Genomic DNA, 15,212 nt, shown 5'->3' with positions numbered 1-15,212 from the left:
TTCCACGTTACTTTTACACACTTCTTTCAAAACAGTAATTTTCCACTTTTTATTTTATTTTATTGCCTTTATGGAGAATTCACATGCAGCAGATTTATTGTAAACATTTTGCAACTGTTCCATTCATCTAATTTAAGAGGGATTAAAGAGGACCTTTCACTAGAATAAAACATCTAAACTAACTATACAAACATGGAGAGCGGCGCCCAGGGATCTCCCTGCACTTACTGTTATACCTGGGCGCCGCTCCATTCGCCCGGTATAGCCTCCGGTATCTTCATAGTTAGGCTCCACCCAGGGGAACCGGCCGGCGTCTCATTCTCCCATGCTGTAGCGCTGGCCAATCACAGCGCTCAGCTCATAGCCTGAGAGGCTTTTTTTTCTATACCGGGCGAACGGAGCGGCGCCCAGGTATAACAGTAAGTGCAGGGAGATCCCTGGGCGCCGCTCTCCATGTCTGTATAGTTAGTTTAGATGATTTATTCTAGTGAAAGGTCCTCTTTAAATGGGTTTTGAAGTCTTGATCTCAAAGGGAGCAGCGCTGTAGTAACGAGCTCCCTGTGCTACAAAGTTAATGGAGCTATGTAGTTCTGGCACCGACATCCAGCGATTAAGCTACACCCAATAGCTGATTAGTGTTGGGCGCGAATATTCGAATCGCAAATTTTAATCGCGAATATCGCCACTTCGAGAATTCGCGAAGATTTTTAATATAGTGCTATATATTCATATTCGAGAATATTCTAGATTTTATTTTCATCTGAACCCATGATCCCTCCCTGCTTCTTGCTTGTGGGCCAATGAGAAGGCTGCAATGTCTTTGTCTGAGCTTAGCAACATCCCTAGCGACCAATAGGAAAGTTGCCTACCCCTTTACTATATAAGAAACTCCCCAGCAGCCATTTTCTGTATTTTTTTGCAGTTCTGAGAGAAACGGCAGTGTCATTGCTGTGCTCTGTGCTTTCCACTCATTACATTAGATAGTTAGTTAGATAGCTTATATATAATACAGATAGTTAGTGGTAGATAGTCAGTGTAGGTTAGATAGTGATATAGTGTAGCTGATAGGTTCTGCTGTCCATACATACAGTACATCATACAGACATAGTGAGGTGATGTCACAACAATACTTAGTGCACCAATCAGTAATATATAGTCAGACCTGCTAAAATGTTGCACGTATTGCACCAAAATTTGCACATCATTATTTGCCAATTTGCGCAATCGCAAATTTATTGGGTCACTCTATCTGTATATGAAGATATTGTAATGTTCTGCCATGCCAATCAGTCTCAGGAAACTTCTAGCAGCTTAAAAAATGTAGCAAATGTGACCCATGCCTGTATAAGAAAATAATGGTGACTTCTCGAATTCGCGAATTGATTACGAATATTTGCAAAATATCGCAAATTCGAATATTGCCCCTGCCGCTCATCATTATAGCTGATCAGTAGGGATGTGAGGTGTTGGACCCCTGTGGATCAGCTAGTGATGGCCTATTCTGAAAATAGGCTATTACTTAGTAAAAGCTGGAAAACCCCTTTAATATTTGATTACCTAGTTAATTAAGAGGGGCTACTAGTTGATTACCTAGTAATCTAGGGTAGAAGAGGAATATATTATTTATTTCCCAGCTGGTCAAATTCTAGACATGCAGAAAAGTAATCAATTTTTATGATAATCTTTGATTATTCATATGCCAAGTATATGAACATCCAAGGTCAATAGCGTTGCTCTGAGAAGCCTACCAGAATTATCTGTTTTCTCTATTTCTGCCTCTCAGAAACGAGGTTGTAGTAAATCAGATGAAAGCAGAAAACCATACCTTGATTCTCACAACTGGTGTACTGTATCAATGTTCTACATTTACATTCTAAAGTATAGAGAACAACCATGAAATGTTGCTGAAAATAGAGCATATTCAAAGCTGTAGATATTATCTATGGAATTTATCATTTACCATCCACGCCAGTTTTCTGGCATGAAAAAGTTGCAAACCTCATGATTGTAACTTTTTAAATGCCATTACTCTTAAATATAGGTGCGAGTAGCATTTCTACTCTACCTTTGCCACTTTGCCACTTTCTCCAAAAGGGGGCACAGCGAGGGGAGGGGAGGGCAAGTGGGCATGGCAAATTTATCTTCTTTTACTCCAGTTCTCTGGCATACAACAAGGCTGCAATCTATGGCAGCTCTGAGCTACCGTAGATTTCAGTCTAGTCATACAGATTGCGAGAGGATGTGCCTAATTTATGAGAGCTGTTTGCCTTGTAATAAATTAGGCTCATCCTCCAGCAGGGCAGTGAATATCATAGACCATGTTGAGAGTTTTATAAAAACAGTTGTCACTTAAGATCAACTGACTAGTATAGACTGCAGCCCTCTTAACCTCTAAGATGAAATTACTGTATATCATAAATGCAGCTAGCATACTTGATTTCATTCTATGCCTAATACACAAAAGTTCATATGTTCTATATGAGTGGATCATTCATCATTCCAGTACTAGGTTAATTAAAATACTCGTTTTTCTGATCTTAGTTCCAGCTTTACTAGAAAGAAAACAAATATCACTGTAAACAGAAAAAAATTTGAAGTCTAAGGGCTCATGCACACGACCGTGCCATTTTTTTTGGTCCGCAAACCGCGGATCCACAAAAAACGGAAGCCGCCCGTGTGCCATCTGCAATTTGCGGAACGGAACAGGCGGCCCATTGTAGACATGCCTATTCCTGTCCGCAAAACGGACAAGAATAGGACATGCTATATTTTTTTTGCGGGGCCTCGGAGCGGAGCAATGGATGCAAACAGCACATCTTTTGCAGCCCCATTGAAGTGAATGGGTCCACATCCGAGCGGCTCGGATGAGGACCATAACTACGGTCATGTACAGTGCATGAGGCCTAAAATGAATAGCTTACATGCCCAGCATATTTAAATATTAGGTTAACCCTGCTGCATTTCCATTTGCTGTACAAAGATTGATATTAGATCATCAACACTTCTGTGCAAATCACCAGACACTAAGCCAGAATGAAATCCGAGGAGAATTCAGCTGAGGCCTGTAGACTTCTGAATACTGCCCTGAATCATTCAAAATTTTAATACAGATTTTTCTACATACAAACTGGGATACATTGCTCAAAGATAAATATATTTAAATATACACACCCTTTAAGCATTTTAAAAGGGTTTTTATTGGAGTTCGATATTGATGAGCTATTCTCAGAATAGCTCATCAATATTTGATTGGTAAGGATTTGACACCCAGCACTCCTGCCATCAGCTGCTTGAAGAGGCTGCAACATTACGATAAGTGCTGCAGCATCTTCACAGTATAGCAAGCACAGCACCATTCATTGTATAGTGGCTGTGCTTGGTATTGCAGCCCAGGACCATTTATTAGCATCGGACTAAGCTGCAAATAAGCTATGTAACCAATGAACTGTCATCACAACCTAGAAAGAGGCCACAGGTCTCAGTGGAGCGCCGTGGCCTCTTCAAAATACTGATCAGCGTGGATGTCAGGAGTCAGACCCCCACAGATCTAATATTGATGACCTGGCTATTTCCCATGGATTTATACAGAATTCAACAGAAAAAAATGGCCTATCATGGACCATTTATGATATTTGCATCTTCCTAGGTGGCAGAGTGGCCTTTGAGTCCCCTTAGGCACTGCAGCCTAGGTGCAACTGCTATTTCTGCTCCTCTTATAGCTGCTCCAGGATTGCTTTTAAAGGGGCTGTGTCACCAAAGACATTGGTGAGATATAACTAGACCCCATTCTAAGAACCTGCACCTCTAGAATGGGGCCCCAAAGTAAAATGGAATAGTGGCCATGCTTGCACGGTATGCTCTTAATTCACTTCTCGCTTGGCTATTTTGGGAAGTCCCATAGAAATTAATAGAAAGCTCACCACGCAGGCACGGCCACCACTCCATTCACCTTTATGGAACAGCCGGAAACAGTCAAGCCAGTGCTCGACTATTTTTGGAGCTAGCTACCGTAGAAATGAATAAAGAGCACACGGTGCAAGCACAGCCACTGCTCCAATCACCTCTATGGGACTGCTGGGTATGGCCAAGCCAGCATTCAGCAATTTTCAGAAGTCCCATAGAAATAATTGGAGTGTGGCAGCCATGTGCAGCTGTTCTCTGTTCACTTTGGGGGTCCCATTCTGGAGATAGGAGCAGGTCCCAGTGTCACGCTTCAGTGTGGGAGGAAAACACCACACAAAGCATAGGAAGGAAGGGGGAAACAGGGAATCAGGCCTGAGAACTAGGGAAGGGAGATGGACACCTCCTAGTGAAACCCCTAACCAAAATCCTGACTGACTACCAGTATGAACAGACCCTAAAGGTAGGTCAGTTCATACGTAGGAATATCTAGAGTCCTATATAGCCCTATAGGACCCTGGTACTGGTACAAGACTACCTGTTCCTTCAAAAGGAAGGACGAACAGGAGTCTACTTCAGGCCTAATACAAACAATAGGGAAATACAACACACAGAACGCAAATAAAATACAAAAGGGAAAGGAAAGACTTAACGTCAAAGAGGCTCTGAAAACACCAGGAACTCAGCGGAGATCCAACCACAAACAATCCACAGGCACAGAAACTATAAACCGCACAGCATAGTGGGAAAAGCAACTATAAATAAGGAAGGTTAAATGACTACATAAGCAACACCTGGAGGCAAGGGGTGTGGCCATTACCAGAAACAACACAGACACCTATTGATCCACAAGTAAAACCTGTCAGATCAAACCACATGTTGCCAGTCTCACAGATCTCCTGCCACTCACTGTCGCCGGGACGTCTGTATGTCTCGGTACGTCCGTGACACCCAGAGATGAGACCTGCACCTATCTGACATTGGTGACATATCCTAGCAATATGCAACCTTTAATTGAAAATCATAAAGATGGTAAGACATGGAACCCACATTATGTTAAATATGTTTTATGTCACACTCACAGTAGATGAAACAGAACTGTTACTGCAGAGAAGATATAAAGGTAATGATTAATGGAGCATTAAAAATAGTTATTTCCTGCAAGCCTACCATAGTATTACCTTATATAATAATCTCTACAGTGAAGTAAATCTGCATGCAGACATGTCTATAAAATGAATATAGAATTACTATTATACATACTTGTTTATTTCTGCCAAACTGCCTGGGGCCAAAACTGTAAGAAATTACCTTTTCCTTTGTTGTTTTGTTGCCCAGTACATCATCGGCTTGTTTTCCAAGGAAAACTCACAAAACATTAAGAGTAGCTTGTAGACCTTTGCTATTCACTGTTCTGTAATAAATAAAAAGGTGTTCTTGCTATTATTAAAAAATCGGATTTACGAAGCCTATAGAGCTGCTTCCGACCATGCATTTTTAATAGGTTAATACATGAAAAGAACATTTTTCTCTTCTTAGAATAGAATACTGTAAAGAGAATACTTAACTAATGGGTAATAGGAGCCTTAACTGTCTATTGCTCTTCATAACATCTACAGGTGAAACTCCAAAAATTTGAATATCGTGCAAAAGTCCATTTATTTCAGTAATGCAAATTAAAAGGAATTGCATTAATGCAGCTTAAAATTAGAATATTGTGAAAAGGAACAATATTCTAGTCTCAAAATGTCACACTCTAGTCAGAGAATTAATCCATACCCCCTGAGCAAAGGGAACCTGAGATTGTGACTTTGGGGTTTCATAAGCTGTAAGCCATAATTATCCAAATTATAACAAATAAAGGCTTGAAATATCTCGCTTTGCTTGTAATGAGTCTATCTCATATATTAGTTCCACCTTTTAAGTTGCATTACTGAAATAAATTAACTTTGCACAATATTCTAATTTTTCAAGTTTCACCTGTATATGGAAGGAACATTGAGCATTTTATATGTTATATTGAGTATCACAGTTCTGACATGTAATGAGTAGTCCACTCTTAAAAATCGTTACAGCTAAAAATAAAGACCATCTTAAGTTGAGAAAACTGTAATAATTCTAACATAAAGTCATGTAAGAAAAGCAGCACAATGGGGGAGATTTATTAATACTGATTCAGGGCGCAAGACAAAATCTGCTGTAAGCTTGAAGCAACACAAGGTTGAACCTGCCATTATCTTCTTCTATAGAAATGGAAGAAAAGAACATTGCAGAACATTTTCAGGAATTAAGCTGAATCCTGTCCCTTTTTTTTCCAACATCTTTTTATGTGATGAAAAAAGCAGAGTATGAAATTAATAAATATGATGTTGATCTATGGTAATAGTAAATTGATAAATCTGTCACAATGAGTTCTCTAAATACATATACATATGCCATAAGGTACCCAAGTCTGATTTGTATGAAAACATGTATAGGTGGCATTAAATACAGTCAGTTATGACTGTGGATTATTCAAAAGATGAATTCAGTAGGTAATTTTATTTGGACATAACCTGGCATAGATACAGTTGCAAGAAAAAGTATGTGAACCCTTTGGAATGATATGAATTTCTGCACAAATTGGTCATAAAATGTGATCTGATCTTCATCTAAGTCACAACAATAGACAATCACAGTCTGCTTAAACTAATAACACACAAAGAATTAAATGTTACCATGTTTTTATTGAACACACCATGTAAACATTCACAGTGCAGGTGGAAAAAGTATGTGAACCCTTGGATTTAATAACTAGTTGAACCTCCTTTGGCAGCAATAACTTCAACCAAACGTTTCCTGTAGTTGCAGATCAGACATGCACAACGGTCAGGAGTAATTCTTGACCATTCCTCTTTACAGAACTGTTTCAGTTCAGCAATATTCTTGGGATGTGTGGTGTGAATCACTTTCTTGAGGTCATGCCACAGCATCTCAATCGGGTTGGGGTCAGGACTCTGACTGGTACACTCCAGAAGGCGTATTTTCTTCTATTTAAGCCATTCTGTTGTTGATTTACTTCTATGCTTTGGGTCGTTGTCCTGTTGCAACACCCATCTTCTGTAAAATGTCTTGATAAACTTGGGAATTCATTTTTCTTTCGATGATAGCAATCCGTCCAGGCCCTGACGCAACAAAGCAGCCCCAAACCATGAGGCCCCCACCACCATACTTCACAATTGGGATGAGGTTTTGATATTGGTGTGCTGTGCCTCTTTTTCGCCACACATAGTGTTGTGTGTTTCTTCCAAACAACTCAACTTTGGTTTCATCTGTCCACAGAATATTTTGCCAGTACTGCTGTGGAACATCCAGGTGCTCTTGTGCAAACTATAAACGTGCAGCAATGTTTTTTTTGGACAGCAGTGGCTTCCTCTGTGGTATACTCCCATGAAATCCATTCTTGTTTAGTGTTTTACATATCGTAGATTCGCTAACAGGGATGTTAGCATATGCCAGAGACTTTTGTAAGTCTTTAGCTGACACTATAGGACTCTTCTTCACCTCATTAAGCAGTCTGCGCTGTGCTCTTGCAGTCATCTTTACAGGACGGCCACTCCTAGGGAGAGTAGCAGCAGTGCTGAACTTTCTCCATTTATAGACAATTTGTCTTACCATGGACTGATGAACAGCAAGGCTTTTGGAGATACTTTTATAACCCTTTCCAGTTTTATGCAAGTCAACAATTCTTAATGGTAGGTCTTCTGAGAGCTCTTTTGTGCGAGGCATTATTCACATCAGGCAATGCTTCTTGTGAAAAGCAAACCTAGAACTGGTGTGTGTTTTTTATAGAGCAGGGCAGCTGTAACCAACACCTCCAATCTCATCTCATTGATTGGACTCCAGTTGGCTGACACCTCACTCCAATTAGCTCTTGGAGATGTCATTAGTCTAGGAGTTCACATACTTTTTCCACTTGCACTGTGAATGTTTACATGGTGTGTTCAATAAAAACATGGTAACATTTAATTCTTTGTGTTATTAGTTTAAGCAGACTGCGATTGTCTATGTTGTGACTTAGATGAAGATCAGATCACATTTTATGTCCAATTTGTGCAGAAATCCATATCATTCCAAAGGGTTCACATACTTTTTTTTGCAACTGTAAATATAGCAAAAATAACATGAATTTTTCAAGCAGGTTGTTGGAGAATGTTTATGCATCTGTAGTTATTTCATAAAGTCCTTTGATCACAGCAGTATGGGCATTGTTTGAATCAAGTAGCCTTGGATATAAAGGAGGGACGGGTGAGGACAGGAGGGGGAATAGAGTGACAGGTGGATTAGCAGGTTTGTAGACATAGTGACCATGATGCACCTCCACTGTATCTGTAACATGGCAAACAATGAGAACTTCCTGCTTTAACCCAAGAATAAGGATTTAAAGCTACAAATGGCTGAACTTTGATGGGAGAATATTCTCAAAAGCACTGCATGTTGGGATCTGGCATGTTATTGTTACATATCTTCTCTAATATCAAAGCTTATGGCTTTACTTATTGCATCCTGTATTTACTAGCACAGTCTCTAGCCATATTTGGCCATATTTTATTTTATATATATATATATATATATATATATATATATATATATATATATATATGAAATAGCATAATCATATTTGATAAAAGTTTCATACCAGGGACATGGTAAATGTACCACAATAGGTTTCAGTGCTAGCCACTGGAGTCCACAGTGTTTATGAGCATTGTCTCCAACTGCACACCCACCTCTGATTAACAACTTTCTCTCTTTGCACAGTAAAGGGAGAAAGCTGTCAATCAGCAGTGGGATTGCTGGGATGAATACAAGGTCGTGAATGCTAAGTTTCCAGTGCTTGACTCATGGTGCATCTGATAAACAGTGATTTTATAAAACACTACTGCAAGAAACGAATGAGTGACAGAGCTGGAACCAGGAAATCTGTCAATACTCTAAAATAAAGAGGCATAAACCGTGTGACAGCTTCCCTTTAAAGGCAAATCCCTCATTACAAAGGTTCTTATCTTGTTGTTGATCTGAGAGATATTCAGTGACATCTAAGTGCAAAACGAGGAATTGGTTAGAGCATACCAAAACTGTTATATATATTTTTAAACTGTTACAAATGCTGAAGGCTCTGTATAACACATTGATGCAGGGATACCAATACTGATGTGCTATGCCAGGCTTTAGCGGAGCGAGGACAAGCAGGAGCAGCGATATGCTATGCAGAGCTCCTGTCATGGCTACTGTGTACTAATTCTGTATGCACTGCAGTGAAAAGCTCTATAGAAAGGCCTGAACTTTAGTGGTGAGCAGCAGTGGCAATATTCGAATTCGCAATATTTTGCGAATATTTGGGCGAATATTCATCATATATTTGCCAATTCGCGATTATTTTCTTGATTGCTAAAATCAGCAATGTAATATGCGCGGAATACAGCCGTGGGTCACTGTTGCTACATTTTTTAAGCTGCTAGAAGTTTCCTGAGACTGGAGAAAATGGTTGGCACGGCAGAACATTACAATAGCTTTGCATGCAGATAGATTCCTCCAATATATTTGCGATTGCAATATTGATGCGCATATTTTGGCGAAATACGTGCAAGTTCACATTTTATCAGGTCTGAATACATATTACTGATTGGTGCACTAAGTATTGTTGTGAACTTACCCCATAGTCACACATTCAGTGATTTCCATCAGTAATTGGAACCCAAAACAGAAGGGGTTCCTCCACCAAGATAAAGGTATAAGAGAGGTATTTGCACCTGTTTTGAGTTTTTGACTGGCACCCGGCTCACAATTACTGATGGAAATCACTGACCAGTGATGTGTGAATAAGGTCATAAGTACATGAAAATCAGCCCTTCAGATTTTGTCTAAAACCAGGATTCAGCTTTCTAAAATCTAAATTTTTATATTTTTCTAGAGGGTCAAAGTTATGCTTATCACTAGAGCAAAATGATTTTCGAAATTGCTACTTTTTGTAATAAAATACAAAACATCAGCTGGAACTGGCAATATACATAATATGAGGAACACTCTGTTGCCTCTAAAAAAAAGTCACAAGTGTACAATTTATTTTTAAAATAGTCGCTTAAAATATTTGCTGTTTGTTGCATCTTTTCTTCTATTTTTGGATCTACTTATTTGTTTATTTGTGAATGTTCTTTATATTGGTTTGCTAATTTACATGGTAATTTACATGGAAAGGGTCTCTCTCTGAGACCAATTTACACATCTAATTATAGGACCTTGGATCTCTTTTTCTAGGTAACCCTATCCAGGGATTAGAAAACTAGAACATCAATGCAACTGTTATTTTAAATGGTTTGCTTCCATAAAAGTTCCATAGAATAAAAAGAAAGGCACCATAGCAGGTTCTTCTTTCTAAATGTATGTGTGTGTGTGTGTGTGTGTGTGTGTGTGTGTGTGTGTGTTTGTGTGTGTGTGTGTGTGTGTGTGTATGTATTAAAAAAATGTTTAAGAGAAGACAATAATTGTTCAATGACATGACCCCAATGTCCAACAAGGTTGAACTGTCAAATATAGAAAACTTGGATATCAATTCACAGTGATAGTATGAAATACATTCGGTCAATGGGGAACATTTATCAAAACCGGTGTAAACAAAAACTGGCTTAGTTGCCCATAGCAACCAATCAGATTCCATTTTTTAGTTTCCAATGGAACTGTGAAAAATAAAAGGTGAATCTGATTGGTTGCTATGGGCAACTAAGCCAGTTTTCCTTTACCCTAGTTTTGATAAATCTCCCGCAAAATCTTTCACAAATGCATCCCATCCATGTTTACTTAAAGCTATGGCACCATTTAGGGACTTCATTTTGGTCAGTAGATACATTACGCTTAAAATCTGTAACAATAATTCTAAGCTTAAGGGCACAGTCGAAGGAAAATAAAGCAAAGCACAATTAAACACTGCCCCTAACCTCCGTAGCACTGTTAGTTGCACCAAAGTGATTTTTCCATGTTTACTTGATCATGTTCCATCTCTTGTGTTCATGGCATTCTTTGCTTCCCCATGTCTGCAAATAATCCCTTGCTATTCATGTTATATTATCCAATCTTAATCTGGCACAAGATAAATGCCTGTTCCAAGAACTATATACACGTGGACAAAATTGTTGGTTCCCTTGTGTTAATGAAAGAAAAACTCACAATAGTCACTGAAATAACTTAACACTGACAAAAGTAATAATAAATAAATAAAATTACTGAAAATCAGCTAATGAAAATCAGACATTACTTTTGAATTATGGTTCAACAGAATAATTTATAAAACAAACTAATAAAACTGGCCTGAACAAAATCGATGTCCCCCTTAACTTAATATTTTGCTGCACAACCTTTTGAGGCAATCACTGCAATCAAGCGATTTCTGTAACTCTCAATGAGACTTCTGCACCTGTCCACAGGTATTTTGTCCTACTCTTTGTGAGCAAACTGCTCCAGTTGTCTCAGGTTTGAAGGGTCCATTCACCAGACTGCATGTTTCAGCTCCATACACAGATGTTCAATAGGATTTAGACCAGGGCTCATAGAAGGCCACATCAGAATAGCACAATGCTTTGCTCATAGCCATTCTTGGATGTTTTTAGTTGTGCATTTTGGGTCATGACTCATTATCCTGTCAGAGGACCATGACCTGCAAATGAGACCAAGTTTTTGACACTGGGCAGTGCATTTCGTTCTAGTATGGTAGTCTTGAGATTTCATTGTACCTTGCAAAGATTTAAGACACCCTGTGCCAGATGCAGCAAAGCAGACCCAAAATATATCCGAGCATCCTCCATGTTTTACAGTGGTTGCAATGTTCATTTCTTTGCATAAAAAATATAAATGGTGGGTGATCTCAATTAAAACTTAGCTTTTATTGCTCAATTAAAATAAAAACCCAATACGTACCCTATTTTATAGAAGCCTAATAAACTGGATGTTTTATCTTGGAATTGGTGAGTGCCGCTGTCTCCTTCTCATCTCTCTCCTAAAAACCCAATAACAAATGGTGAATAAAGCACACACCAAGTGCAAAACATAATAGCACACAATAGCATAGATGCACAAATGCTATGCCCAACAAAGAGGGGGTAGGGGGTAGGGACAGGGGGGTGCTGGGTCTCTTCCCCTAGAAATCCTTCCGCTATCAGGTCCTTACACAGGGGATAACCACCCTCACCCTCACCAGGGCTTTACCAATGTGCTGTTCCCTCCTACTAAATATGTCCCTTGATTGTCCTATGTTGTGCCAGTTGACTGCCCAATTTCGTCAGGGAAAGAGATAGTACAGAGGGAGACCTTATGCTTAAGGCAAATAGCATAAACATATAGCTTTAGCAATACACATATGATTCTTTCCAACGCATTTCATTGGCCTAAAGCCAACTCATCAGGGGACTCAGAGCAATGTGTTATACTGATATTAAAGCAAAATGACCATCAGATAACAGGTAACACTTGGTATTGTATTTATAGCATAGTGAAACAACCATAATATAGTAGGTGAAAATTGAAACTTAGCTTATGGGCAAGGAAGATGGCAACACCACATTTGGTTTGGCACTGTGGTGTGGATTACGCCATCCACTTTTCCCCAGCATAGAGGCCCACTGTTTATTCAATAGCTGCCGGTGTTCAGCCGAGCCTATGGCAGCAGCGCAAGTATGTCCGCGCAGTGGCACTTTTTATAGCCGACCACGCTATACTATAGCCCAACCCCCAGCACATGACCCATCACGTGATTGGGAGCCCGTGACGCAATCGCACATGGGCCATCATGTGATCAGACGGGGTCCGGGACAGCAGTCACTAGATGAATGGTGGGTCTGCCTGATAGGTCCCAGGCACACCCACTCAGTGACGCTGCACAGGAGGCATAAAGGAACGGGAAAGGGGATGTCCATTGAGCGAAAAACATCCCTGTCAGTCTCTACAGAATAGCGCTGCATATATCACAGTGCTGGTGTGGAGATCCACTAACTGCAGCAAGGTACAATGACTATGCCCAGTTACACAAGGGCTAAAATTGGCATAAGAATTTAAAGTACAACAGAGTCTAGTAAACAAGGTCAAGCATCAATAGAGGTCCTCCTTGAGGTCCCACTGCAGAGGGGGTCCCTGGTGAAGTTCAAATATAGCAGCCATAGAATAGTTGTTCACTAAGGCCCTTTGGGTGGGTCGTTTTTAATTCAAATATCCACCAGGTCTCCCTCTGCAGTATCCTTCTTTCCCAATCACCACCCCTCTTTAATGGGGGGGACAATCTCTATCCCCATAAACCTTACTTTGGAGTAATCACCGCCATGCATTAGATCAACATGTTTTGCTAAGGGGTTGTCCCTTCTGTGATGTAGATCTTCCAGATGCTCTCCAATTCTTCTCTCGTGTGGTTTTTTCCATATATTCTACTCCACAGTCACATTCTTCCCTATACAGGGAGTGCAGAATTATTAGGCAAGTTGTATTTTTGAGGATTCATTTTATTATTGAACAACAACCATGTTCTCAATGAACCCAAAAAACTCATTAATATCAAAGCTGAATATTTTTGGAAGTAGTTTTTAGTTTGTTTTTAGTTTTAGCTATTTTAGGGGGATATCTGTGTGTGCAGGTGACTATTACTGTGCACAATTATTAGGCAACTTAACAAAAAACAAATATATACCCATTTCAATTATTTATTTTTACCAGTGGAACCAATATAACATCTCAACATTCACAAATATAAATTTCTGACATTCAAAAACAAATCAGTGACCAATATAGCCACCTTTCTTTGCAAGGACACTCAAAAGCCTGCCATCCATGGATTATGTCAGTGTTTTGATCTGTTCACCATCAACATTGCGTGCAGCAGCAACCACAGCCTCCCAGACACTGTTCAGAGAGGTGTACTGTTTTCCCTCCTTGTAAATCTCACATTTGATGATGGACCACAGGTTCTCAATGGGGTTCAGATCAGGTGAACAAGGAGGCCATTAGATTTTCTTCTTTTATACCCTTTCTTGCCAGCCACGCTGTGGAGTACTTGGACGCGTGTGATGGAGCATTGTCCTGCATGAAAATCATGTTTTTCTTGAAGGATGCAGACTTCTTCCTGTACCACTGCTTGAAGAAGGTGTCTTCCAGAAACTGGCCGTAGGACTGGGAGTTGAGCTTGACTCCATCCTCAACCCGAAAAGGCCCTACAAGCTCATCTTTGATGATACCAGCCCAAGCAAGTACTCCACCTCCACCTTGCTGGCGTCTGAGTCGGACTGGAGCTCTCTGCCCTTTACCAATCCAGCCACGGGCCCATCCATCTGGCCCATCAAGACTCACTCTCATTTCATCAGTCCATAAAACCTTAGAAAAATCAGTCTTGAGATATTTCTTGGCCCAGTCTTGACGTTTCAGCTTGTGTGTCTTGTTCAGTGGTGGTCGTCTTTCAGCCTTTCTTACCTTGGCCATGTCTCTGAGTATTGCACACCTTGTGCTTTTGGGCACTCCAGTGATGTTGCAGCTCTCAAATATGGCCAAACTGGTGGCAAGTGGCATCTTGGCAGCTGCACGCTTGACTTTTCTCAGTTCATGGGCAGTTATTTTGCGCCTTGGTTTTTCCACACGCTTCTTGCGACCCTGTTGACTATTTTGAATGAAACGCTTGATTGTCCGATGATCATGCTTCAGAAGCTTTGCAATTTTAAGAGTGCTGCATCCCTCTGCAAGATATCTCACTATTTTTGACTTTTCTGAGCCTGTCAAGTCCTTCTTTTGACCCATTTTGCCAAAGGAAAGGAAGTTGCCTAATAATTATGCACACCTAATATAGGGTGTTGATGTCATTAGACCACACCCCTTCTCATTACAGAGATGCACATCACCTAATATGCTTAATTGGTAGTAGGCTTTCGAGCCTATACAGCTTGGAGTAAGACAACATGCATAAAGAGGATGATGTGGTCAAAATACTCATTTGCCTAATAATTCTGCACGCAGTGTAGATGACTCCCATAGAACGACAATTAATAAAACCCTTAATAGAGTATTTCTTTTGTGTCACATTGCTGGTAAATGTACGGCCCTGGGCAATGTATGTGTAAGCTACACAGCTATTACAGTGGTAACACTCACTCACAGGGTGTAGCCACCCCTTTTTCTTTTTGGGTGACCCCCACAGTAGTGGCTGTGGATGAGGCGATCCCTTAAGTTTCTTCCCCTACGAAATGTAATTTCTGATATTTAAAGGGAACCTGTCACCGGGATTTTGTGTATAGAGCTGAGGACATGGG

At 40.1% G+C, this 15,212-nt stretch overlaps 1 protein-coding gene across 1 annotated transcript in view; it reads left to right on the top strand.

Annotated features, from left to right (window-relative positions):
• The window catches only part of FRMPD4 (FERM and PDZ domain containing 4), a 544,401-nt gene that overhangs the window by 446,071 nt on the left and 83,118 nt on the right, over positions 1–15,212 (top strand).

This window comes from Bufo bufo, chromosome 3 (assembly GCF_905171765.1).
Source record: "Bufo bufo chromosome 3, aBufBuf1.1, whole genome shotgun sequence".
Classification (NCBI taxonomy): Eukaryota; Metazoa; Chordata; class Amphibia; order Anura; family Bufonidae; genus Bufo; species Bufo bufo.
This window is presented reverse-complemented; position numbering and strand designations above follow the sequence as displayed.